Source organism: Carcharhinus amblyrhynchos, chromosome 14, assembly GCF_965287045.1.
Source record: "Carcharhinus amblyrhynchos chromosome 14, sCarAmb.v2.hapA, whole genome shotgun sequence".
NCBI lineage: Eukaryota > Metazoa > Chordata > Chondrichthyes > Carcharhiniformes > Carcharhinidae > Carcharhinus > Carcharhinus amblyrhynchos.
The window spans coordinates 50183534-50210247 of record NC_137337.1 but is presented as its reverse complement, the minus strand read 5'-3'; the positions used below and the strand labels follow the sequence as shown (position 1 = coordinate 50210247).

The window sequence follows — 26714 nt, the reverse complement described above, 5'->3', positions numbered from 1 at the left end:
TGGTAACAGTCTCATTCCAAACCACGCCCCTCGCCCGTCCACTGCAACAGTCCTCGCCCAGTGCATAGGCCCCGCCCTCTAAGCGCCTTCCGGCCCTGGCCGCGCCCCTCGCCCCTATGGCCCCGCCCCACACAGGAGCCGCCCCTCATCGGGCTAAGGCCCCGCCCACCGCCTCAAGCCCTGCCCTCCGTCTCAAGCCCCGCCCCCGCCCCTACGTGGCAGAATCTGCCATATTGACCGCGTCAGCTGGGTGCCGAGCCGGTTACTGCAGTAATTCAGGCCGTGGCTGACAGAGGCCTTGGCTATTAGCATAACGGCTGTGGTTCGGTAAGTGACTCTTTTACACTCGTTATTAACAGGGGCATCGAAATCAGTCAGTGATGTGGCCTGGGCCTGTCCAGGAGAAATCTCGCGGCGACCGTTAGCACCCCGAACTTCAGGAGTGAGAGTGTGTCTCTGTACCTGGGTGTGTTGTGAGGTGCCTGGTATCACTGGTGTGTGTGTGGTGCCCGGTGTCAGTGGTCGGGGTGTGTGTGTGTGGTGCCCGGTGTCTGTGGTGGGGGTGTGTGTGTGTGTGGTGCCCGGTGTCTGTGGTGGGGGTGTGTGTGTGTGTGTGGTGCCCGGTGTCTGTGGTGGGGGGGTGTGTGTGTGTGTGTGTGGTGCCCGGTGTCTGTGGTGGGTGTGTGTGTGTGTGGTGCCCGGTGTCTGTGGTGGGGGGGTGTGTGTGTGTGTGTGGTGCCCGGTGTCTGTGGTGGGGGGGTGTGTGTGTGTGTGTGTGGTGCCCGGTGTCTGTGGTGGGGGGGTGTGTGTGTGTGTGGTGCCCGGTGTCTGTGGTGGGGGGGTGTGTGTGTGTGTGGTGCCCGGTGTCTGTGGTGGGGGGGTGTGTGTGTGTGTGGTGCCCGGAGTCTGTGGTGGGGGGGTGTGTGTGTGGTGCCCGGTGTCTGTGGTGGGGGGGTGTGTGTGTGTGTGTGGTGCCCGGTGTCTGTGGTGGGGGGGTGTGTGTGTGTGTGTGGTGCCCGGTGTCTGTGGTGGGGGTGTGTGTGTGTGGTGCCCGGTGTCTGTGGTGGGGGTGTGTGTGTGTGTGTGGTGCCCGGTGTCTGTGGTGGGGGTGTGTGTGTGTGTGTGGTGCCCGGTGTCTGTGGTGGGGGGGTGTGTGTGTGGTGCCCGGTGTCTGTGGAGGTGTGTGTGTGTGTGGTGCCCGGTGTCTGTGGTGGGGGGGTGTGTGTGTGTGGTGCCCGGTGTCTGTGGTGGGGGGGTGTGTGTGTGGTGCCCGGTGTCTGTGGTGGGGGGTTGTGTGTGTGGTGCCCGGTGTCTGTGGTGGGGGGGTGTGTGTGTGTGTGTGGTGCCCGGTGTCTGTGGTGGGGGGGTGTGTGTGTGGTGCCCGGTGTCTGTGGTGGGGGTGTGTGTGTGTGTGTGGTGCCCGGTGTCTGTGGTGGGGGGGTGTGTGTGTGGTGCCCGGTGTCTGTGGTGGGGGGGTGTGTGTGTGTGTGTGGTGCCCGGTGTCTGTGGTGGGGGGGTGTGTGTGTGTGTGTGGTGCCCGGTGTCTGTGGTGGGGGGGTGTGTGTGTGTGTGTGGTGCCCGGTGTCTGTGGTGGGGGGGTGTGTGTGTGTGTGTGGTGCCCGGTGTCTGTGGTGGGGGGGTGTGTGTGTGTGTGTGGTGCCCGGTGTCTGTGGTGGGGGTGTGTGTGTGTGTGTGGTGCCTGGTGTCTGTGGTGGGTGTGTGTGTGTGTGTGTGGTGCCCGGTGTCTGTGGGGGGTGGGGAGGGTGTGTGTGTGTGGCGCTTGGTGTCTGTCGGGGGTGGAGGGGGGTGTGTGTGGTGCCTGGTGTCTGTGGGGGGTGGGGAGGGTGTGTGTGTGTGGCGCTTGGTGTCTGTCGGGGGTGGAGGGGGGTGTGTGTGGTGCCTGGTGTCTGTAGGGGGTGGAGGGGGGTGTGTGTGGTGCCTGGTGTCTGTAGGGGGTGGAAGGGGGTGTGTGTGGTGCCCGGTGTCTGTGGTGGGGGGGTGTGTGTGTGGTGCCCGGTGTCTGTGGTGGGGGTGTGTGTGTGTGTGTGGTGCCCGGTGTCTGTGGTGGGGGTGTGTGTGTGGTGCCCGGTGTCTGTGGTAGGGGGGTGTGTGTGTGTGTGTGGTGCCCGGTGTCTGTGGTGGGGGTGTGTGTGTGTGTGTAGTGCCCGGTGTCTGTGGTGGGGGGGTGTGTGTGTGTGTGGTGCCCGGTGTCTGTGGTGGGGGGGGTGTGTGTGTGGTGCCCGGTGTCTGTGGTGGGGGGGTGTGTGTGTGGTGCCCGGTGTCTGTGGTGGGGGTGTGTGTGTGTGTGTGGTGCCCGGTGTCTGTGGTGGGGGTGTGTGTGTGTGTGTGGTGCCCGGTGTCTGTGGTGGGGGTGTGTGTGTGTGTGTGGTGCCCGGTGTCTGTGGTGGGGGTGTGTGTGTGTGTGTGGTGCCCGGTGTCTGTGGTGGGGGGGTGTGTGTGTGGTGCCCGGTGTCTGTGGTGGGGGTGTGTGTGTGTGTGTGGTGCCCGGTGTCTGTGGTGGGGGGGTGTGTGTGTGGTGCCCGGTGTCTGTGGTGGGGGGGTGTGTGTGTGTGTGTGGTGCCCGGTGTCTGTGGTGGGGGTGTGTGTGTGTGGTGCCCGGTGTCTGTGGTGGGGGTGTGTGTGTGTGTGTGGTGCCCGGTGTCTGTGGTGGGGGGGTGTGTGTGTGGTGCCCGGTGTCTGTGGAGGTGTGTGTGTGTGTGGTGCCCGGTGTCTGTGGTGGGGGGGTGTGTGTGTGTGGTGCCCGGTGTCTGTGGTGGGGGGTTGTGTGTGTGGTGCCCGGTGTCTGTGGTGGGGGGGTGTGTGTGTGTGTGGTGCCCGGTGTCTGTGGTGGGGGGGTGTGTGTGTGGTGCCCGGTGTCTGTGGTGGGGGTGTGTGTGTGTGTGTGGTGCCCGGTGTCTGTGGTGGGGGGGTGTGTGTGTGGTGCCCGGTGTCTGTGGTGGGGGGGTGTGTGTGTGTGTGTGGTGCCCGGTGTCTGTGGTGGGGGGGTGTGTGTGTGTGTGTGGTGCCCGGTGTCTGTGGTGGGGGGGTGTGTGTGTGTGTGTGGTGCCCGGTGTCTGTGGTGGGGGGGTGTGTGTGTGTGTGTGGTGCCCGGTGTCTGTGGTGGGGGGGTGTGTGTGTGTGTGTGGTGCCCGGTGTCTGTGGTGGGGGTGTGTGTGTGTGTGTGGTGCCTGGTGTCTGTGGTGGGTGTGTGTGTGTGTGTGTGGTGCCCGGTGTCTGTGGGGGGTGGGGAGGGTGTGTGTGTGTGGCGCTTGGTGTCTGTCGGGGGTGGAGGGGGGTGTGTGTGGTGCCTGGTGTCTGTGGGGGGTGGGGAGGGTGTGTGTGTGTGGCGCTTGGTGTCTGTCGGGGGTGGAGGGGGGTGTGTGTGGTGCCTGGTGTCTGTAGGGGGTGGAGGGGGGTGTGTGTGGTGCCTGGTGTCTGTAGGGGGTGGAAGGGGGTGTGTGTGGTGCCCGCGTCTGTGGTGGGGGGGTGTGTGTGTGGTGCCTGGTGTCTGTGGTGGGGGTGTGTGTGTGTGTGTGGTGCCCGGTGTCTGTGGTGGGGGTGTGTGTGTGGTGCCCGGTGTCTGTGGTAGGGGGGTGTGTGTGTGTGTGTGGTGCCCGGTGTCTGTGGTGGGGGTGTGTGTGTGTGTGTAGTGCCCGGTGTCTGTGGTGGGGGGGTGTGTGTGTGTGTGGTGCCCGGTGTCTGTGGTGGGGGGGTGTGTGTGTGGTGCCCGGTGTCTGTGGTGGGGGGGTGTGTGTGTGGTGCCCGGTGTCTGTGGTGGGGGTGTGTGTGTGTGTGTGGTGCCCGGTGTCTGTGGTGGGGGTGTGTGTGTGTGTGTGGTGCCCGGTGTCTGTGGTGGGGGTGTGTGTGTGTGTGTGGTGCCCGGTGTCTGTGGTGGGGGTGTGTGTGTGTGTGTGGTGCCCGGTGTCTGTGGTGGGGGGGTGTGTGTGTGGTGCCCGGTGTCTGTGGTGGGGGTGTGTGTGTGTGTGTGGTGCCCGGTGTCTGTGGTGGGGGGGTGTGTGTGTGGTGCCCGGTGTCTGTGGTGGGGGGGTGTGTGTGTGTGTGGTGCCCGGTGTCTGTGGTGGGGGGGTGTGTGTGTGTGTGGTGCCCGGTGTCTGTGGTGGGGGGGTGTGTGTGGTGCCCGGTGTCTGTGGTGGGGGGGTGTGTGTGTGTGTGTGTGGTGCCCGGTGTCTGTGGTGGGGGTGTGTGTGTGTGTGTGGTGCCCGGTGTCTGTGGTGGGGGGGTGTGTGTGTGTGTGTGGTGCCCGGTGTCTGTGGTGGGGGGGTGTGTGTGTGTGTGGTGCCCGGTGTCTGTGGTGGGGGTGTGTGTGTGTGTGCGGTGTCTGTGGTGGGGGTGTGTGTGTGTGTGTGTGTGGTGCCTGGTGTGTGTGGTGGGTGTGTGTGTGTGTGGTGCCTGGTGTCTGTGGGGGGTGGGGAGGGTGTGTGTGTGTGGTGCTTGGTGTCTGTCGGGGGTGGAGGGGGGTGTGTGTGGTGCCTGGTGTCTGTAGGGGGTGGAGGGGGGTGTGTGTGGTGCCTGGTGTCTGTAGGGGGTGGAGGGGGGTGTGTGTGGTGCCTGGTGTCTGTAGGGGGTGGAGGGGGGTGTGTGTGGTGCCTGGTGTCTGTAGGGGGTGGAGGGGGGTGTGTGTGGTGCCTGGTGTCTGTAGGGGGTGGAGGGGGGTGTGTGTGGTGCCCGGTGTCTGTGGCGGGGGGGGGGGAGGTGTGTGTGTGTGGTACCTGGTGTCAGTGGGTGGGGGTGGAGGTGTGTGTGTGTGGTACCTGGTGTCAGTGGGTGGGGGTGGAGGTGTGTGTGTGTGGTACCTGGTGTCAGTGGGTGGGGGTGGAGGTGTGTGTGTGTGGTACCTGGTGTCAGTGGGTGGGGGTGGAGGTGTGTGTGTGTGGTACCTGGTGTCAGTGGGTGGGGGTGGAGGTGTGTGTGTGTGTGTGGTACCTGGTGTCAGTGGGTGGGGGTGGAGGTGTGTGTGTGTGTGGTACCTGGTGTCAGTAGGGGGGGTGTGTGTGTGGGGTACGCGGTATCAGTGGGCGGGGGGTGTGAGGTGTCTGTGTTGCCCGGTTATCACTGGGGGTTGTGGGGGGGATGTGTTGCCCGGTTATCACTGGGGGTTGTGGGGGGGATGTGTTGCCCGGTTATCACTGGGGGTTGGGGGGGGGATGTGTTGCCCAGTAACACTTGGTTCTGTGTGTGTGTGTTGCCCAGTGTCACTGGGCTCTTTATGTTATAAAAATGTTTTTTCCATTTAGCTGGGTTTCACTTGTTTGCAATGACCCTCCAACTGTAAATCATATAGTGTTCTAGTGACTTAACCATTTGGCATGAAAGAACATTTTCAAATGGTGAATTCAGAAATTTTATCCACAATTAAGAAAGATAACTAGTCAGATAAGCTAAAGTGTAAACTAAAAGCAATTAGCTGTATTAACATTAAGAGAGAGAGAGAGCTTAACTTAACCAATGAACAGACATCTCTCACCCTTCTCAGACCAGTTCATAATAAAAATTTGACCAGTTCAGTTAATAAAATCAAAGAATCTCGAAGACAGCTCTCAGCAGATCGCTTCCTTGCATTTCTCTGAATTTCTGCCTCTGCTGGCTCTTTCAGAACTGCTTGTTCTCACTCTGAATGGCTTCTCGGGACCTTTCTCGCATACCTTAAAATATTGAAAGCCAAACTTAGTCAATTGTTGGAAAATAGATAATTATTCTATAACTAGTCAGTAATGAAATAAGAATTAGCCCATTTGTATTTAGCTATGTACACATATTGCCTTAGTTTTAAGATGACTCTTCTTCTCAAGCTGTCTCTTAGCTTGAGTCTTGAACAATAAGTAATCAACATGACCGTCTGTTGTCTGGAGCTCAGGTCCCTTAGCCAAGGGCTCATTCAGTGTTTCCCAAGTCAAAGTTAACATACATGTTATATCTCTTTACATGGAATGAGAAACACAGATTAATCCCTTTCTGTTGCAGCACTTCAAAAGTTTGTGATAGTAATCAAGCGTTAATAATGTTACAAAGTTATATGGTGTTCCAAATTACATTTCTAGCTTTTCTAACATATCTATTAATAAATTACATATTCTTTAATTGTCTCACAATTCAGACCATCAATTTAACTAAACCTGGCTGGCTTTCAAGGCTGGTTTAATTTTTATTAAAATTATTTCAAAGAACATTTTAATTCAAACCACAAAATGATAAACTCGTGATTTTGAAACTACGAACAGTTCATGGGGTGTGAGTATAATATATATTGATTCCTCAGTATTCAATTTATTTCATGGATTTCTCCTGGAGATCAGAAGTGACGTCTAGCCCAAATCAACTATGAACTTGCAGCTTTTTGGTGAGGACTCTCAGGTAACAATGGATGAACAGACAACAATTGTGGTTATCATTTTTACAAACACAGAGACGGTAGAAATAGTTCTTAACCTGGGATATTTGCTTGCATTGACAACAGTTTCCAACCAATGCATTTTCTTATCTTCGAGTTCCTTAATTCCTTTCTCTTTCTCTCCTATCTTGTTGCATCTTAACTACATCTGTTGGCAAACTTCAGTTCTTTTGACAATGTATTTCAAATTCAGAGACAAAGGGTATATAGGGTGGTTTGAAACAAAAAGTAGTTTTTGTCATACCTTTGTGGTGATGCAATAGACTCTTTGGCCTATGTGCTCATTGATCTTTGACCTCGTACTTCCAATTCTGCAAACACGTTTTGCAAGTTGATGACTGATCTAAAAGAATCCACAAGCCAGTTTCTCTGGCTTCCTAACATCAAAATGACACATGGAAACGTCATCTATGGTCCAACCACAGTTTTTACAAACTACAGTCATGTCACAATAGTTGCATTAACATGCAATGAAATTGGCAATATTGGTCCAGTCACTTCATCTATTTGATTTATTATTGTCACATGTATTGATATACAGTGAAAGGTATTGTTTCTTGTGCGCTATACAAAGCATAACTACATAAGGAAGGAAAGGAGAGAGTGCTGAATGAAGTATGATACTCATAGCTAGGGTGCAGAGAAAGATCAACTTAATGTGAGGTAGGTCCATTCTGCTTAGTGTCAGTAGACTGGTCAGTATTTAAAAATTCTGTGACCAGCCTGAACAAGTAAGCCACTATAGTAACTGACTTCATTCTTAAGTGTGTAGAAGACTGTGTGCCAAAGAACCAAATCTGCGTGTTTCCCAAATGGAAATCATGGATGAACAGAGATATCCACTGCCTGCTGAAGTCCAGGTTGGAGGCATTCAAATCAGGCAACCCTGACCTATACAAGAAAGCCAGATATGATTCACAGAGATCCATCAAAGGTGCCAATAGACAGTACTGGACCAAACAAAATTCCATGCTGGCCACATGGACCTGCAACGCAGAACAGCATGAGTTCTGGATTGATCTTCCTGTTTGTAAAAATTTGATCTTTGATGAACAGCCCAAGCAGGCTGTTTATATCAAGTTGCATACCTGTACAAAGCAAAGTGTAGTATTTAATCTTTCATAGTTTCTAACTGATTAATGTGGTACCATTTATTTTCTTTGCCTTTACTTTTGTTTCCAAGTTAGTGACATATTAGCCCATTGAGTGGGGCAATCTTTTCAATCTTCCCTTCCTCCACTAATCTAATAGACTCTGGCTGGTGATTGATCTGCAGTGATTATCCCCACCTATAGATTATCTCAATCAATAACATTCCTTACAAAGGTATTGCTAATTTTGAGTTATTTACATTTCGGCATTCATGTCTTAACTACCAAATCAAATGCTGTTAACTTAAAGATCCTCCGCTCTCTCTTTCTTTAAAACTGAATCCAATTTGTGGATATTTCTTATTTCATATTATTACTTTTGAACCTTCATTTGTCCCCATCCTAAATTCATTTTATTTTGACTCCCTTGCCAAGTATCGTGGAACATAATAACATTCTAAATGTTTTAAAGACAGTTTCTCTATGGAGTATGTGCAGTGCCTTGATTATAGATGTCGTCTCACTCTACTGACCACATTGACCATGTCATGCATTTGTCAAGTAGTTGCATATGACTGAGACCTTTGAACCAGTCCATCTTTGAGCTGATTTTCCCCAGTTGTGTTGGTTACTTCACACATAACATATCTGCACACTTATGCAGTATCTCAATATTATGCCAAAGCATTCTTGACTCTCGGGTGCATTTCTTTTGTGCTTTGCTTAACTTAAAAAGAACTGGAAGATTTTCTCTTTGTTACGTTGAATTGTATAATTTCGAGGAGCAGGAGTTGGCCATCTGGCCCTTTGAGCTTGCTCCGCCTTTCAGTAAAATCATGGCTGATCTTTTCATGGACTCAGCTCCACTTACCTGTCTACTCACCATAACCCTTAATTCCTTTACTGTTCAAAAATTTATCTATCCTTGCCTTAAAAATATTCAATGAGGTAGCCATCTGCTTCATTGAGCAGGGAATTCCACAGATTCATAACCTTTTGTGTGAAGAAATTCCTCCTCAACTCAGTCCTAAATCTGTCTCCCCTTATTTTGAGGCTATGCCCTCGAGTTCTAGTTTCACTCGCTAGTGGAAACAACTTCCCTGCTTCTATCTTGTTGATTCCCTTCATAACCTTATATGTTGCTATAAGATCTCGCCTCATTCTTCTGAATTCCAATGAGTATAGCCCCAGTCTACTCAGTCTCTCCTCATAAGCCAACCCCCTCAAGTCCGGAATCAGCCTAGTGAATCTCCTCTGCACCCCCTCCCGTGCTAGTATATCCTTTCTCAAATAAGTATCTATCGGCATCTGTTAAAAACACTAAAATTCATTATGACTCTGGTCAGGAGCCCAATGATTTAACTCATATAAAATCAGAAGTTTGATGCAAAAATGCAAAAGCTGTCTGGAAATTTAAAAAAGCAAATCAACTTTTTCCTAGGGAATGAAACAAAAAATTTTTAATAGTTCTTAAGAAAACAAACTCCTTTGATGTGTTTTGACTTTAACTGATTCAATGATCACATTCAAACACAAACAGGTTCTTTAGCAGATTATCCAGTATCTCTCCAAGTCCCTTCTAAAGCAATATCTTGCAATCCAAATTCAGCTTGCCTGATGTATCTGCATTTTGTCTTTACTTTAGAGTGAATAACTTTGACTGTTTCTAATTTCGCCAATACAGGTTTGCCCTTCAGCTGCCCGTTCTCACTAATCATTTCACAGACACCCCCAGGTAGTCCTGACTCAGAAACTGATGTTTTCTCAAAGGGAAGTGAGGAGTATGGAATTCAAGGAGAGAGGTTGTGAGGTTCTTGAGCAAATTGATATAGGAAAGGACAAGGTATTGTAAGTGTTGGCAGCCTTAATAATGGATAAATATCCATGTACAGATGAATTGTGCCCTCGGCTGCTGTGGGAGGCAAGGGAGGAGATTGTAGATGCTCTGACACAAATTTTCAATTCCTCCCTGTCTACGGAAGAGGTGCCAGATGCTTGGAGAACAGCTAATGTGGTTCCAGTATTTAAGAAGGGTTGAAGAGATAAACCAGGGAGCTACAGACCAGTGAGTCTCACCCAAGTGTTAGGGAAACTATTGGGGAAACTTCTGACGGAGGGCATCTATTTTCACTTAGTGAGGCAAAGCTTGATAAGGGATAGTCAGCATGGCTTCGACAGAGGTCATGCCTAGTAAATTTGATTGGATCTTTTGAGGAGGTGACCAGGTGTGTAGATGAGGGTAGTGCAGTTGATGTAGTTTATATGGATTTTAGCAAAGCCTTTGACAAGTCCCATGTGGGAGACTGGTAAAGAAGGTAAATGCAAATGCGGTACAGGGTAACTTGATAAAGTGGATACAAAATTGACTCAATTGTAGGAGACAGAGGATGATGACAAATGGCTACTTTAGTGACTGGAAGCCAGTATTCAGTGGCATACTACGGAGATCTGTGTTGGACCCCCTATTATTCTTCATTTATATAAATGACATTGATGATTATGTAGGGGGTAGGATTAGTAATTTTCTGCTGACATGAAAATTGGACAGGTGGTTAATAGTGAGGCGGAGTGTCTCGAGCTATAAGAAGATATAGGCAGAATGGTCAAATGGGCAGATAAGTGGCAGATGTAATTTAACCCTGAAAAGTGTGAGGTGATGCACTTTAGAACCATAGAAAATTACAGCTCAGAAATAGGCCTTTTGGCCCTTCTTGTCTGTGCTGAACCATTTTTTGCCTAGTCCCACTGACCTGCACTTGAACCATATCCCTCCACACCGCTCTTGTCTGTGAACCCGTACAAGTTTTTCGTAAATGTTAAAAGTGACCCCGCATTTACCACTTTATCTGGCAGCTCATTCCACACTCACACCACTCTCTGCGTGAAGAAGCGCCCCCCCCCCCCCCCCCGCCCTAATATTCCCTTTAAACTTTTCTCCTTTCATCCTTGACCCATGCCCTCTAGCCTCAGTGGAAAAAGCCTACTTGCATTCACTCTATCTATACCCATCAAAATCTTATACGCCTCTATCAAATCTCCCCTCATTCTTCTATGCTCCAGGGAATAAAGTCCTAACCTATTCAATCTCTTTCTGTAACTCAGCTTCTCAAGTCCCGGCAACATCCTTGTGAACCTTCTCTGCACTCTTTCAACCTTATTTACATCCTACCTGTAACGAGGTGACCAAAACTGTACACAATAGTCTAAATTCGGCCTCACAAATGCCTTATATAACTACCATAACACTCCAACTTTTATACTCGATACTCCGATTTATAAAGGCCAATGTATCAAAAGCACTCTTTACGAGTCTCCACCTGTGACGTCACTTTTAGGGAATTCTGTACCTGTATTCCCAGATCCCTCTGTTCAACAGCACTCTTCAGAGTCCTACTATTTAGCCTATACATTCTACTTTGGTTTGTCCTTCCAAAGTGCAATACCTCACACTTGTCTGCGTTAAATTCCAGTAAATTTGGAAGGAGTAATTTGATGACATAGTACTCAATGAATGGTAGGACGTGAGGAAGTTCTGTTGAACAAAGGGATCGTGGCATGTTTGTCCACAAATCTCTGAAAACAGAAGGGCATGTTAGTAGGGTGGTGAATAAGGCATATGGAACACTTGCCTTCATCATTTGAGGCATAGATTACAAAAGGGAAGTCATGTTGGAGTTGTATAGAATTTTGGTGAGGCCAGAGCTAGAATACTGTGTCGTTCTGGTCACCACATTATCAGAAAGAGGGGGTGCAGAGAAGATTCACCAGGATGCTGACTGGAATCGAATGTTTAAGTTGTGAAGAAAGGTTGCATAGGCTTGAATTGTTGTTGTTGGAGCAGAGAAGACTTGAGGGGTGACATGATCGAGCTGTACAAGATTGAGAGAGATGGACAGGGTGAGAAGGAGCAACTGTTCCCCTTAGTTGAAGGGTCAGACATAGGTTCAAAGTAAAGGGCAGGACACTTAGGGGGGATGTGGTGAAAAACTTCTTTACCCAGAGGGTGGTGATGGTCTGGAATGTGCTGTGTGGGAGGGTGGTAGAGGCTGGTTGCCTCGCATCCTTTAAAAAGTATCTGGATGAGCACTTGGCACATCTTAACACTCAGGGCTATGGGCCATGTGCTGGCAGATGAGATTAGGTGGGAGTTCAGGTGTTTCTAGTGTGGTACAACCCCATGGGCCCAGGGCCTCGTCTGCACTGTATGATTCTATGATACATCACTGAAGTGACTGTGGGAACCAGAGAATTGTCACAAGTCAATTCAGAGCTGGGTTCTAATTCTGGTTTTGGGGGCTTACTGATAACAGTATACCCTCGTTGTAACTACTTTTCCTTATCAATTCACCTTCCAGCTCTGAATTAAAGTCTGCAAAATGCCTTGGATAATTTTCATTTCTCCCAAAATCCTTTCCTTCTGACTTTACTGACGGAGATCTGTCACATCCTCTGCAAGCCCACCTAATTCAATCAATGACAGTGAATCTGTCTGAATTGACATTGACATGCAAGTTTTAAAGTCTGATGCAAACCTGGAACTGGATTCCATACTATTCAACAGAAAGCAGACCTCTAATGAGACTTTTTTTGTTCCTTTATTTCCTCCCTCGCTTGGTTCAATTCTTCCCCCACTATACTGGGGGAATCTCGTGGTTGCTGTCTGTAGCTTTGCTGCGGATGTTCTATGCATTCTCAGCATAATGCCCAAACCTACCATAATGGAAACATTTCGCACTGAGACCTATCTGTCCCTTCAAGTGGAATCTTGGCTGTTGTTGTCTTGGCCTTGGCACTACAGCAACACTCCTCTGGCAGGTGGCAGCATTTCAGAACCTGTCCTCAGGACTCTGACAGAGATCTAAGCATCAACTGCGTTGGATTCAATCAGACATGGGTTCAGTGGCTTAGGTGAAATAGCCCGGAGCACTTCTAACTTTTGGGTGTAATTGTCTTAACAATATACTTTGAAATTAGGTTGGTTCTTTCCTATTGATATTCATCGAGGAGTAACATGCTGGGAATGCTCATAGAAGGTAGAGATGGCTAGCAAAGACACATGGTGATTCACTAAAGTATTGTCTTGTCTCTTTCATTCTTTCAATGAAGCTTATGATAGCAATATCTAGAGATTGTAAAATTACAACCACAGATGTAGGGAGGCTGTAGATATCAAGGTCTGCTTTTTCCTTTTAGTTTGTTGAACAGGCAGCTCATTATTATCATCCCCTAACTCTGCCTAAAATCTGTTTAAAATTTATATATTACTGTCACAAGTAGGCCTACATTAACACTGCAATGAAGTTACTGCAAAAAATCCCCTAGTTGCCACACTCCAGCATCTGTTTGGGTACACTGAGGGAGAATTTAGCCTGGCCAATGCACCTGACAAGCACTGTTTCGGACTGTGGGAGGAAACCAGAGTGCCCAGAAGAAACCCACACGTGGGGACATAGGGAGAACGTGCAAACTCTGCACAATGACCCAAGCCAAGAATCGAACCCGGGTCCCTGGTACTGTGAGGCAGCAACTACTGCCACTGTGTCGCCACTATCACTTATTCACAACTAGGGCATCTTCCCCATCATCAGTCTTTCCCAGATCCTGAATATTAGCTTGTACCTTGGTATGCAAAAGAGATGTTGACTTTTCTTCCCTGTCTTATGATCTGTCCATCAGGATCTGTAGCTGTAGTCTTGCTGAGTATTGCAATCTGTTTTTTGTCTGATTTTCCATCTTAAAGGGAATAAAGGGGTAAATACTGAATGTGACGATCAAACTCAATTGGTGAGAGTGGGTTAGGCTGACCACATTGCACACAAACTTTAAGGTCTGATACTGGATTGGGATTCCCCTGACTAATTGCAATGATTAAATTATCCCATCTCTTCAACTCTGCCAACTCATGTATTGTTGATTCACAATGAAAATGATCCATCTCTGCTATTCCTTCAAAGCAGCCTGTGTGACACATAATTCCAATTTAACTCACGTAATCTATTCCTCATCTTATAAAAGTCTCTGCTTATAATCTTCTCCTTTCACAAATGTCTCATGGGTCTGCTGTTCTAACATGGATTGTTTTGAATGGAGTTCTCTCGCATGTTCTGTCTGCTTTAAATGTTCTGCTATTCAATTCAAATGTAGTTCTCTCTTGTGTTCTAGCCTCTTTGAATGGACTTCTTTTTCATAGAATCATAGAATCCCTATAGAAGGAGGCCAATTCAGCCCATCAAGTCTGCGCCGACCAGAATCCCACTCAGGCTGTATTCCCAGAAATCCCACATAATTATCCTGCTAATCCCCAACACCAGGGTCAATTGAGAATGGTCAATCAACCTAACCTGCACATTTTTGGACTGTGGGAAACTGGAGCAACTGGAGGAAACCCACGCAGACATGGGCAGAATGTGCAAATTCCACAGTCAGTGACCTGAGGCTGGAATTGAACCCCAGCCCCGGTGCTGTGAGGCAGCAGTGCTAAACACTGTTCCACCATGATAAGAAACTCAGAGTTGTAGAATCAATTCAAGCAGTTCTGAATGTATTTCTACATGTTTTGCTCCTGTTCCAATTCTTTCTCAAGCCCAAATTATTTCTGTTCTTTGTCGCAGATGATAATATCACTCCTGACAGTTCAACAATTAAGCACCATAGGTGAAAAGATCCATATATTTTGCTAACTTCCATATTTTGCTGTTAACCTTAGATTGAGTAAAATCAATCACATCTTCCAAGCGATCATCTGATACAAATGTACATTCAGAACATAGCAGCTCAGAAAGTTCTCCAATAAGCTCTCTAGCTTCATTTAGTACAGAGACAAAATAGCTTGTACTTCATTTTAAATGCCATTTTTGTTCATTAAATGTTTCCAAACATGCAGTGTTATTAAGTGTCATCTCTAAAGTGCTCAATCTTAGTCATGTCCTGCTTCGGTTACAAATACGTGCTTTTTGGTATGGGGTTTGCTTGTTGCAATAGCCCCTCCAATTGTAGATCACATAAGGCTCCAGTGATATAGCCATATTGCAAGAAAGAACACTTTTTAAATGATGAATTCAGAAATCTTTTTAATGGATAATAATCTAACTAGTCAGACAAAAAGCAAAGTGCCATTTAACAGCAAATAGCAGTAACTAACATAAGAGGAAAGAGTTCAATTTAGATATTTTACCTGACGGAGAGAATCAATGATCAGGTTGATCTTCTAGGCTTCTCAGCCTTTGGCTAAGATCAAGCCTAAGATGGGGTGCTATGCCTCATGTTGTCTGCTTGGATCTTGTTTCTCACTTGCGGGGACCATGAATTGGATTCAATTTAAATTTGGTTTTTGGAGCAAACAAGGAGATGAAATTGGGCTTGTCTGGCCCACACTGTGCAATGGCTTTGTAACTTCAAGAATGTAAAAATTAAAAAAAAAGTTTAAGATAAATAATTCAACACAACATTTCATCACCCTTCTCAGACCAGGTTGTAAAGTAATAAATCTGAAGAACCTCGAAGACAGCTCTCAGCAGATCACTCCCTTGACTTTCTCTGACTATCTGCCTCTGCCCGGCCTTTCAGAACTGCAATACGCATATTGCCTTATTTTATGACAATATATTTTCTCAAGCTTGGTCTCTTATCTTGAAGTAGGCTTGGGTCATGACTGATAATTGGTCTGTTATTTGGAGTTGAGGTCCCTTGAAGAAGAGCTGATTGAGTATTTTTCTCAGTCAAGGTTAACATTCATGTTATCTCTTTGCTTGGTGGCCTGAGAAATACACATTCATCCCTTCCTCTCTCAGCACTTCAAAATAATCAAATGTTAATACCATGCTTATGATTGTGAAGTCATAAACATTTGTGTTCCAAATTACATTTCCAGCCTTTCTAACATATCTCTTAATGAACTACTACTTGTTTAATTGTCTCTCAATTCAGGCCATCATTTAAACTGAATCTGGTTGGCTTTCAAGAAGGCTGGTTTAGTTTTACTAAAATTGCTTCCATCAGTTTCAGCCAAGAACATACTAATTCAAGCTACAAAATGATAATCCCACTGAAACTAATGATTTTAAACCAACCAACTCCAGTATCGCTGTGTGTGTGTATGTGTGTGTGTGTGTGTGTGTGTGTGTGTGTGTGGTGGTCAGGGGGGCGGGAGTGAAACTTTTAATTCAAAGTTGACGAGTTCTGTCAGGTATGAAAATGTTAGTCATGGCTATTTTAAGTATATGCAATAAATAAATACAAATTACTATCGAAATAATGTTTTGAATTTTCTGATTTGTGATAGTATGTGTGTATGCACTTTTGTGTTAAGTTAACCCAGTTATGGAAAAAAACATAAAGGCAAAATGCATCAGATGCTGGGAATCTGTAAAAGAAAAGAATGGAAATATTTGATATCTGGGGAGAGTAAAATTGGGTGGATGTTTTGTTTCAGAACTGGGAAAAGCAAGTGAAAGGGATATATGGGAAAAATGTGTAAAAGAAAGTTGGGGGGGGATTAAATGTCATAAGGATTGGTGATAAAGCAAAGAAAAAAATGTCTAGGGAAAAAGGTGTGAATGACAGAATAATCAACAGTCTGAAAGCGAAAAAAAGAGAAAATCACCCTCAAACCAAAAATTGCAATAATAAAGGAAACAAAATGTGTGCACAGTCCGCAATTGTTGGACTCGATACATTGAGCCATGGACTTGTAAAAGTCTCTAGTTGGAAGATATGGTTCCATTTCTTAAACTTGTGTTGAGCTTTATTGTCCCTTAGCCTCCTATAAAGTGTTTCAGAGATGTCAGCATGCAACCAAGGTAGAGAATTAAAATGCAAGTGACTGGAAACTCGAGGTCACACTTGAAGGCTGAATGAGGTGTTCTGCAAAATAGTCATCTAATCTGTCTGTACTCTCCCCAGTAAGAAGTCTCACAACACCAGGTTAAAGTCCAACCAGTTTATTTGATTGTAAACCCACAAGCTTTCGGGGTTTGCCCCTTTGTCAGGTGAGTGGAGAGTTTTGGTCTCAAACAGAGCATATAAAAGGCACACACAGTTTATAGAATATTAATTAGAATGCAAGTTTTTACACCTAACCTGCTATTCAAGTCTTAAGATGCAGACAATGTGAGTGGAGATAGCATCAGGCACAGGCTGAAGAGATGTGTATTGTCGCCAGACAGGACAGTAAGTGAGATTTTGCAAGTTCAGGCAAGTCATGGGGGTTACAGATAGTGCGACATGAACCCAGGATCCCTGTTGAGGCCATCCTCATGTGCGGAACTTGGCCATCAGTCTCTGCTCAGTGACTCTGTGCTGTCGTGAAGGCCGCCAGAACTCTCCACTCACCTGACAAAGGGGCAAACCCTGAAAGCTTATGGGTTTTCTATCAAATAAACTGTTTAGACTTCAACCTGGTGTTGTGAGACTTCTTACTGTGTTTATCCCAGTCCAAAGCCGGCATCTCCACATCATGTACTCTCCCCAGGCAGGTCAGAAGGCTTTGTGAGCACCAAATGTTGTACACTGAATGGAAAGAAGTGTACAAAGATACTTGTTTCACCTGGCAGGGGTTTTTAGGGCCTTAGGTTGTGAGGAGCAGGTGTTACAAAGAAAACATACCTGGGCTGGAGCGTATTTAGAATAAATAAGTTTCCAAAAGGCAACATATGTTGAATAAACTATTTCCATTTGAAGTCCTTGGAGAAATAGACATTTCAATTACTAACAAACATGTTTTTGCTGAAGTACCTCAAACCATCTCTGGGGATTTTCGTTAAAACAATTATTATTCAGTAAACAATGCGATGTAACTTTCTGCAACTGACCATGACATTTTAAAATTTGCTAACGTGCAGAGGCATGATTTTGAACACATGTTGTGCAGTTGCCGTCCTTTCATGCTGTTTTATTTGATCAATGTGTTCTTGTAAATTTCATACACTTCTGTGAAAGCTGTAATAAAGCTTGGTTTAGTATCCTTCATTTTAAACTTCAATTGCTGCTCCCACTTTCATTATTTTTACTCAATCTTTGAATAATTAAAATCATTCTATATTGTAGAAACATAGAACAGTTCAGCACAGTACATGCCTGTTGGCCCTCAGTGTTGTGCCGAGCTATGTCCAAACCCAAAATCAAGCTATCCCACTCCATCATTCTGGTGTGCTCCTTGTGACTATCCAATAACTGCTTGAAAGTTCCTAAAGTGTCCAACTCCACTATCACAGCAGGCAGTGTATTCCACACCCCAACCACTCTGAGTGAAGAGTCTACCTCGGACATCCCTCCTATATCTCCCACCATGAATCTTATAATTATGCCCCCGAGTAACAGCTACATCCACCCGAGGAAATAGTTTCTGCACATCCACTTTATCTATCCCCCTCATCATCTTACAAACCTCTAAGTTGCCTCTCATCTTCCTCCGCTCTCTTGAGAAAAGCCCCAGCTCCCTCAACCTTTCCTCATAAGACCTACCCTCCAAACCAGGCAGCATCCTGGTAAATCTCCTCTGCACTCTCTGCAATGCTTCCACATCCTTCTTATCATGAGATGACCAGAACTGAACACACTATTCCAAATGTAGTCTCACCAACGTCTGGTATAGTTGCAGCATAACCCCACGGTTCTTAAACTCAAACCCTTGTTAATAAACGCTAACACACTATAAGCCTTCTTCATGGCTCTATCCACTTGAGTGGCAACCTTCAGAGATTTGTGGATATGAACCCCAAGATCTCTCTGTTCCTCCACATTCTTCAGAATCCTGCCATTGACTCTGTATGTTTTTGCTATCTTTCTGCAATCTCCTTTCCATAGTTTGATGTATATGTTCCCAATAGAGTCATGATTCCCTTTTTATTTCATAATTCTAAGCAAATAAATTCAACTATTGTATCATTCCTTTTAATGACTTGTGATTAAATATTTGATTAATCTTGTCATCACAGTTTCCTTTTTTCGTAGTCTATCCTAATTTTGTCACTAAGAATACTTAACACGTTGTCCTGCTTTAGCTGGAACAACTTATCTGTTAAAACATTTCTCTTTCAAGGTTTTATATTATTCCCCATAGCAAATTTTACCTCTAGTTCACATTCTTTGTCCATTTGCAGCTCAAGATTGCTAGTGTCTTATTGATTGATCTGTTCTGTGCAACTTTCCTGTTTTACACTGTTATCTTTTCTGCATTTATTCTTCTTGCTTTCCTCCTTAATCTGTTTTTTTTTTATCCCCTCTGTTGTATTAGTTTGAGTAATTCCCCCACCACACTATTTCCTCTTCGACCAATCATTTTGTTTTAGTGAAACCCTCCCCTCTTTTCCTGGCTAATTGGTCTCAGGCTTCCCGAAGCCAAGTCTTCTCCGTCTTTTTCACCTTACTTTCTAACCACTTTAACTCCCTCCTGTTACGAATCCTATCCAGACCAGTGCATGGCATGGAGTTAACTTGAGATTATTACCCTTTGAGGCCGTTCTCTTTAATCTATCTCCTAATTGCAAAACTCTTTGCAGGATGCCAAATTTTCTTCTCCTAGTGTTATTCGTCCCACTAACATTCTCTAAGTTTATGGGTAAACAATCACACTGCAGTTAGTAATGTGCTATGCAGGAATCTACGCAAAGCAACATTCTCTTTAACATGTATGCATGTGAAGGGGTCATGTTGTATAAGACACTAATTAGGTCTCATCTGGAGTATTGCCTCTAGTTTTGGCTGCTTGAGGAATGATGTGAAGGCATTGGAGAGCGGATTTGTAGGAATAACTCCAGGATAAAGAGAGTAGATTGGAGAGGTTGAAACAGTTTTCTTTGGAGAAAAAAGGTTGAGAGGAGACCTCATAAAGATATTCAAGTTCAGTGGGGTATTCAAAATGGAATTGGATTGCTTTCTGAAAGGTGAGAATATGCAAGGTTATGGGGATAAGACAGGGGAGTGGGACTAAGTAGAATGCTGTTTCAGAGAGCCAGTGCAGACTCAGGCCAAATGGCCTCCTGCACAAAAGGGATTCTGTGATCTGTGATCATCTTAAAGGACTGTGTAGTTAAATGGTCGAGGACTGCATAGTTAAATGGGCCGGTCATACAGGGAGCTTAGAGAGAAATTCAAGGAAGCATTGATCTCAACGTGCATTTCACACTGTTCAGCTCCACGTGATCTCGCAAAGTGATACAAATTTAATTTTGGTCAAGAGTTCCCACTTCGTGTTGTAATTCGGGTGCATATTGCAGGCACAATTGCACTAAGTTTAACAAGGTTTTTTTTCTTTCTCTACCTCATTTCTATATCACCAAATACAAATGTCCCATGCATCAGTTCAATTGGCAGAATTTTAAAACCTCTTTCAAAAAATAATCCTTGATATATTTCAGTGGTAACTTGCAGTTTTACTAATGTAGCTAAAATGTGTTTATTACTAAAACAAGTATTTGTAATTAATGTATATACAGTCTTTAGTTTAATTGGTTAAGAAGATAGCAGATGGGGAGTCATGTGGGAAAGTGGAATTATTCATTCTAGTGAAGGATGGAAACGCGGAACATATTTTTCAAAGATGTGAAACGAGTAATATATTGGTGTTGAGGGACTTTTGGTTCCTTTTACTTGAATCACAATGGGAATTATTATGTTGATCTCTGTTGTAGAGGTTTGGGGTATAAGAGCCCAGCTCAAATGATAAAGGCACTTTTGAAACTACCAAGAGCCTTGCATACAATTATGGCCTCTATGCCTGAGAAATGATACACTAACTGAGATTGACAAAGTTTAAACTTACTTATTGGTGTCACAAATAGGCTTACATTAACACTGCAATGAAGTAACCATGAAAATCCACTAGTCACCACATTCCAGTACCTGTTTGGGTACACTGAGGGAGAATTTAGCATGGCCAATGTACTTAACCAGCACAAGTTAAACAGCTGTCAAGTGATTCTAATTTTTCAATATACAGTGAAATCTAACTTTCAAATTGGAAGGGGATGTAGTGATATGTACAAATAAGGTGAATATTTTTGCAGCACATGGATGAATGCCCTGTATTTTATCTGAAACCCTCTATGTAACCAAACAGCTTCAGATTCCTTCAAAATCGTGGAGAACAAAGTTCACTAGTAACGAACAGCCACCTTTGGTTGGTGCATGACGTGGCAAAGATAAAACTATCCATAATAAAGGGAAATGTAGATACATAGAGTGATGATTATCTGGCACAAAGCCATGCGTAAGAGTAATGGGAGTTTGACTGGAAAGATTGTTACGTGGCATGCTCTTTGGGCAGCTCTTCATTATTATGCACAGAAATGGAAGTTAGCGAGCAATATTTCAGAGTTGTTCGTAACCAAATTGCAAGTGCCAAAATGTGGCCAAGATTATGGAAAGTTGTAGTGAAACATAAGTGAACAGGGTGTGCAAAAATTTAACTTGCATATTATTTTAAAGATTTATTTGTTTAAAGTCCCTTTGTTACTCCTCTTAAACCAAGTCCCATTTGCTTGCTCCAGTAGTTTTGGTGAATATTAGAGTTTATGGCTTGAAGAGTGGGGAGCTTCATTCTTCAACCTACCAATATCACTAAAAAAAAAAGTTAACTGGAAATTCATTGTTGTGTAAGGGAACTTAATGTACAAGGAGTCACTGCTGAATACTGCTATTTAGGCCACTGCGCTTCAGATTAATTGGTTTTATGTGAACTGCTTTGGGACAATTCATGGAAATGTGATGACATCAATATCTATCCAAATCTTTTTGATCAATTATGTATGCAGGGGATCCCCTTGTTATGTCCCTATAGATACCAATGATATAGGTAGAATGAGGAAAGAGGTTCTGCACAAAGAGTTTGAGGAACCAGGCACTGAATTAAACAACAAAACTTTGAAGGTTATAATCCCTGGATTATTACTTGAGCTGCATGCATATTGGCATAGGGTACATAAAATTAGAGAGGTGAATGTGCTTATAAACCAGTGTGAGAGAAGTGGGTATTGGTTCATGGATACCAGAAAGGACAAACATTAAAAAAAAACAAAGGGCAAAATAATGGTCAAAAGGCAAGATTAGTGGTTCTTCACTTAAATACACATAGTATTCAACACAAAATAAATGCACAAGGACCCCAAAGTGAACATAGAGACTGAGAATGAGACTGGGGAGATAAAAATGGGGATGCAGGATATGATATGGCAGAGGAGTTAAATGTTTTGTGTCACTTCCACCACATCTTCCATGGTGAAAGATAGTAATATTCCAAAAATAATAAAAAATTCAAGGTGCAAAGTTGGGGGGGCAATTAATTCTGGAAAAGTCCCAGAGGATTGGAAAATCTGTAAATGTAACACCTTTACTTGAGAGGAAAAAAAGCAGATAGTCACAGGCCAGTGAGCTTAATGTCCATCATTGGGAAAATTTTGAGTCCATTGGAAAGGATGAACATATGTTAAATTCAAGCAGAGTCAGCATGGCTTTATGAAGGGGAGATCATGCTTCACAAATGTATAGGGTTCACAGAGGAGATGCTGAAAGGTTTTTTCCCTTATGGGACAATCTAGGACCAGAGGGCATAATTCTTGGAATAGAATCATAAAATCTCTACAGTGCAGAAGGAAGCCATTCGGCCCATCGAGTCTGCACTGATAACAATCCCACCCAGGTACTATTCCCGTAATCCCACATATTTACCCTGCTAATCACCCTGACACTAGGGGCAATTTATCAACACCAATCAACCTAACTGTGGGAGGAAACCGGTGCACCCAGAGGAAACCCACGCAGACATGGGGAGAATGTGCAAATTCCACACACAGTGACCCAAGGCAGGAATCGGACCCAGGTCCTTAGCACTATGAGACAGCAGTGCTAACCTTTGTGCCACCATGCTGCCCTATGGCACTGCAGAATAAGACTGGCCCATTTAAGACCAAGATAAGGAGGAATTTCTTCTCTGAGAATAATAAATTTATGGAATTCTTTACTGTAGACAGCTGTAGAAATAGGGTTCTGATGTTTCTTCAAGGCTGAGATGGGCAAAATTTTAATCTAAGGTTATGGAGAAACGGTGGGAAAGTGGAGTTGTGGATTGCCGAATTAGTCATGATATCACTGAATAATAGACCAGAATCAGTGAGCTGAATGGCCTACTTTTGCTCTTCTGTCCTACATTTAAAAGTGGCATGATAAAGTTCTTTCATTATATAAATAAGATTGACATATTTGGCATGGCAATATTCGCAACCAAACTCTGGTATCCAAGACTGCTTTCTAGATCTATATTTTTCTTGGCAACTGCAGGAAGAGCTTCCACCTGTTTGTCCAACAGTGTAGTGGCAAGCATTGTTTCCCTTGTTTCATCCCTTGCAACAGCTCCCACAATCACTACGACCACCCCTAATAAGACAGATTAATCGATGATTCAGTTTTGATTTTGTGATCAATCTGAGTTATGGAACATCAGTTTAGTGTTGTTCCAAGTATCATTGTTTGACAGAAGAAATAATTGAATGTCAGCAAAGTTGACTGTCAGTAGATAGAGACTGCTGCCTATAACCATAGTTTTGATTAATCTGTTTGGGGTGAATTGATTGCTAATTTTATGCAGTCTAAGGAGAGTTCAGCGGTAATTTGGCACAGTGTCTAATTGTCTAGTTCACCTCATGAATAAAGCTCAAAGAACTTATCTGATGTCTTAATACTTGGTGATCTGTAAGAACAAAGTCTGAGTTCATGTACACTCAGCTCAATGTATCACGTTATATGATAGGAGATTGTTACGCAGTTCTTAGGATGGGCACAATGCAATGTTTTAACGTACAAGTGTCGATGGAAAGAATGTGGTGCCAGAAATATTAAAGTGAAAGTTCACAATTTTATTGATATTTAACAAAAAAAATGCCTGGTACTTTCAGGACCTGATGTATGTATATTTGTAATTTAGACAGTTTTGAATATTTAAATGCTCAGTATGTTTTATTAAAATTTATCCCTATTAGATTTTTCTTTGGAAATCCCAATATCAAATCTTGATTAGGGATAGACCTTAGGTATTTTCCCTTGCATGATGTACAAATGGATTCAGTCAAGCTTTTAAAGTTTATTCATGTCACAAGTAGGCTTATATTTCCACTGCAATGAAGTTACTGTGAAAGTCCCCTGGTCACCACACTCTGGTGCATGTTTGGGTACAGTGAGGGGGAATTTAGCATCATCATTGCATGTAATCAGCGTATCTTTCAGACTGTGTTAAGAAACTGGAGCACCCAGAGGAAACCCACGCAGACATGGAGAAAACATGCGGACTCCACGCAGACAGTGATCTGATGCTGGATTTGAGCCTGGGTCTCTGGCGTTGAGGCAGCAGTGCTAACCACTGTGCCACCTCTAAGTAGAATGCGCAATTGCTTCTTTCCTCTCACCCCTTCATTGTTTGCACTGTTGTTTGAACTGTTTAGTATAGAAACATAACTGCACAGAAAGAGACCATTCAGCCCATTGTGTCTATGTTGGCCAAAAAAGAAAATATCCAACTTTCCAGCAGCTGGTCTGAAGCCTTGCAAGTTAGAGCAGTTGATTGAGGTACCTTATATATGAGTTGAGCATTTCTACCTCAACCACCATCCAGGCAGTGAACTCCAGATACCCACTACCCTCTGGGTGAAAAGATTTTTCCTGATGTTGCCTCTAATCCTTCTTCGAATAACATTAAATCTGTGACCCTTGATAATTGATCGTGCAGCTAAGGAAACGGGGCAGAAAGGAAAAACCTATCTGCAACTCTCATAATTTTGTACACCTTAATTAGGTCACCCCTTAGCCTCTTCTGTTCCAAGGAAAGCAGCCCTAACTTTTCCAATGTTTCCTCATCACTGCAATTTTCAAACCCTGGCAACATTCTTGTAAGTCTTCTCTGTGCTCACTCAAAGTTATTATGTCCTTCCTGTAAGGTAGTGACCAGACTGTACATAAAATGTGGCCTAACGTTTCATAAGTTCCAGCATTACATCTATGCTTTTGTATTCAATACCTTGTCCAATAAAGGAAATCATCTCTACGCTTTCTTTACCATCTTATCCACCTCTCCTACCACCTCAGGTAGCATACAGCCCAAGATCTCTCACTGCCTTTACCCATCTCAAAATCCTCCCATTTAGTGTGTATTCTCTAGCTTTGTTTGCCTACTCCAAAAACATTACCTCATACTTTTCAGATCGAGTTCCATTTGCCACTTTTCCGCGCATTGAGCCAAATAACTGATATAACTTTGGAGACAACACCATCACCAGATGGCTGACTTTTGTGTCACCTGCAAATTTCCCAATCAGGCCTCCCACAATTTTAAGTCAAAATCATTAACATGTACAACAAACAGCAAGGGCCTAACACTGAGCCCTGTGGAACATCATTGTAAACCTCTTCCATGTGCAAAAAAATCCATTGACCATGAGCCTTTTTTTCCTGTCTGAGTCAATTTTGGATCCAACTCCACCACTTTCCTCCATATGCCATAGGATTTCACTTTTCTGACTGGTCTACCATATGGGACCATATCAAATGCTTTCCTCAAATCCATGTAGACCACATCCACTGCTCAGCCCTCATCAGTCCTCCATGTCTTCCTAACTTCATCAAACATTTTGAGGAAAAACAAGACTTCCCCTAACTAAATCATGCTGACTATCCTGATCAATCTGTGCCTTTCTAAGTGATCCTGTCTGTCTCTTAGAATTTGCCCACAACTGAAGTCAGACTGACTGGACTATAATTTTCTGGCCCATCACTCTCAACCTTTTAAAATAATGGTACAGCATTCACAGAGCTTCAATCCTCTGATATCTAGTGAGGATAGAAAAATGATCCTCAGAGCATTCACTATTTCCTTCCCTGCTTCCTTTTAAAGCCAGGGATGCAATCCATCTGGCCCTGGTGATATATTTGCCTTCAGTCATGTTGGTCCCTTCAATACTTAATCTCTCAATGCTTATTGGATCTAATATTTCACACTCATTAATTAGAATGTCTGCACCATCCTTCTCCTTGGTGAAGACAGATACAAAGTACTCATTGTGAACTCTGTCCACGTCTTTTGCATGGATGCATAGGTTGATCATGTACACCAGTGATAGACCCTATCATTTCCTTCTTATTCTCTTGCTCTTAATGTACTTGCAAAGTATCTGTGGGCTTTCTTTGTTTTTACCTGTCAATTTTTTTCATATCCTCTCTTTGCCTTCCTAATTTCCATTTTTACTTCACCTCTGGACTTTCTATACTCCTCTCGGTTTTCTACAGTATTAAACCTAAGAACGTAAGAAGTAGGAGCAGGAGTAGGCCATCTAGCCCTTCGAGCCTGCCCCACCATTCAATAAGATCATGGTTGATCTGAAGTGGCTCAGTTCCACTTTCCTGCTTTCTCCCCATAACCCTTAATTCCCTTGCCTACCAAAAACCTATCTACCCATGACTTAAATATATTTAGCGAGGTAACCTGCACCACTTCAACGGGCAGAGAATTCCAGAGATTCACCACCCTTTGAGTGAAGAAGTTCCTCCTCAACTCCGTTCGAAACTGCTCCCCCCTTATCTTGAGGCTGTGTCCTCTAGTCCTGCTGTCCTTTCTGAGCGAGAAAAATCTCTCCACCTCTACCCTATCCATCCCCTTCATTATCTTGTACGTCTCTATAAGATCCCCCCCTCATCCTTCTAAACTCTTAACGAGTACAGACCCAGTCTATTTAGTCTCTCTTCATAGTCCAACCCCCTCATCTCCGGTATCAGCCTAGTGAACCTCCTCTGCACTCCCTCCAAGGTCAAAATATCCTTGTGCAAGTGCGGCGACCAAAACTGCACACAGTACTCCAGCTGCGGCCTCACCAATGCCCTGTACAGTTGCAGCAAGACCTCCCTGCTTTTATATTCTATCCCCCTCGCTATGAAGGCCAGCATCCCATTTGCCTTCTTGACCACCTGCTGCACCTGCAGACTGGGTTTTTGCGACTCATGCACAAGGACCCCCAGGTCCCTCTGCACCGTAGCTTTTCGCCCTTTAAATAGTAATCCGTCCTACTATTATTCCTGCCAAAGTGGATAACCTCACACTTGCTAACATTTTTGTTTACTTTGTATTAAGCTTTTTGTTACTGTCATTAGCTTTCTTTTTCTGCCTTACCTTGCCCTGTATGTTCCTGGATCACCAGGAGGTTCTAGATTTGGAAGAACCTCCCTTTTTCTTTGTGGGG

At 44.8% G+C, this 26714-nt stretch overlaps 1 protein-coding gene across 1 annotated transcript in view; it reads left to right on the top strand.

The window, feature by feature from the left end:
* Positions 1-206: 206 nt before the first annotated feature.
* sec23a (Sec23 homolog A, coat complex II component) overlaps positions 207-26714 on the top strand; it is a 110517-nt gene continuing 84009 nt past the window's right edge. The window contains exon 1 of the mRNA XM_080202844.1: positions 207-327. The gene's annotated coding sequence lies outside the window, so the exon portion shown is untranslated. The remainder of the gene's footprint in view (positions 328-26714) is intronic.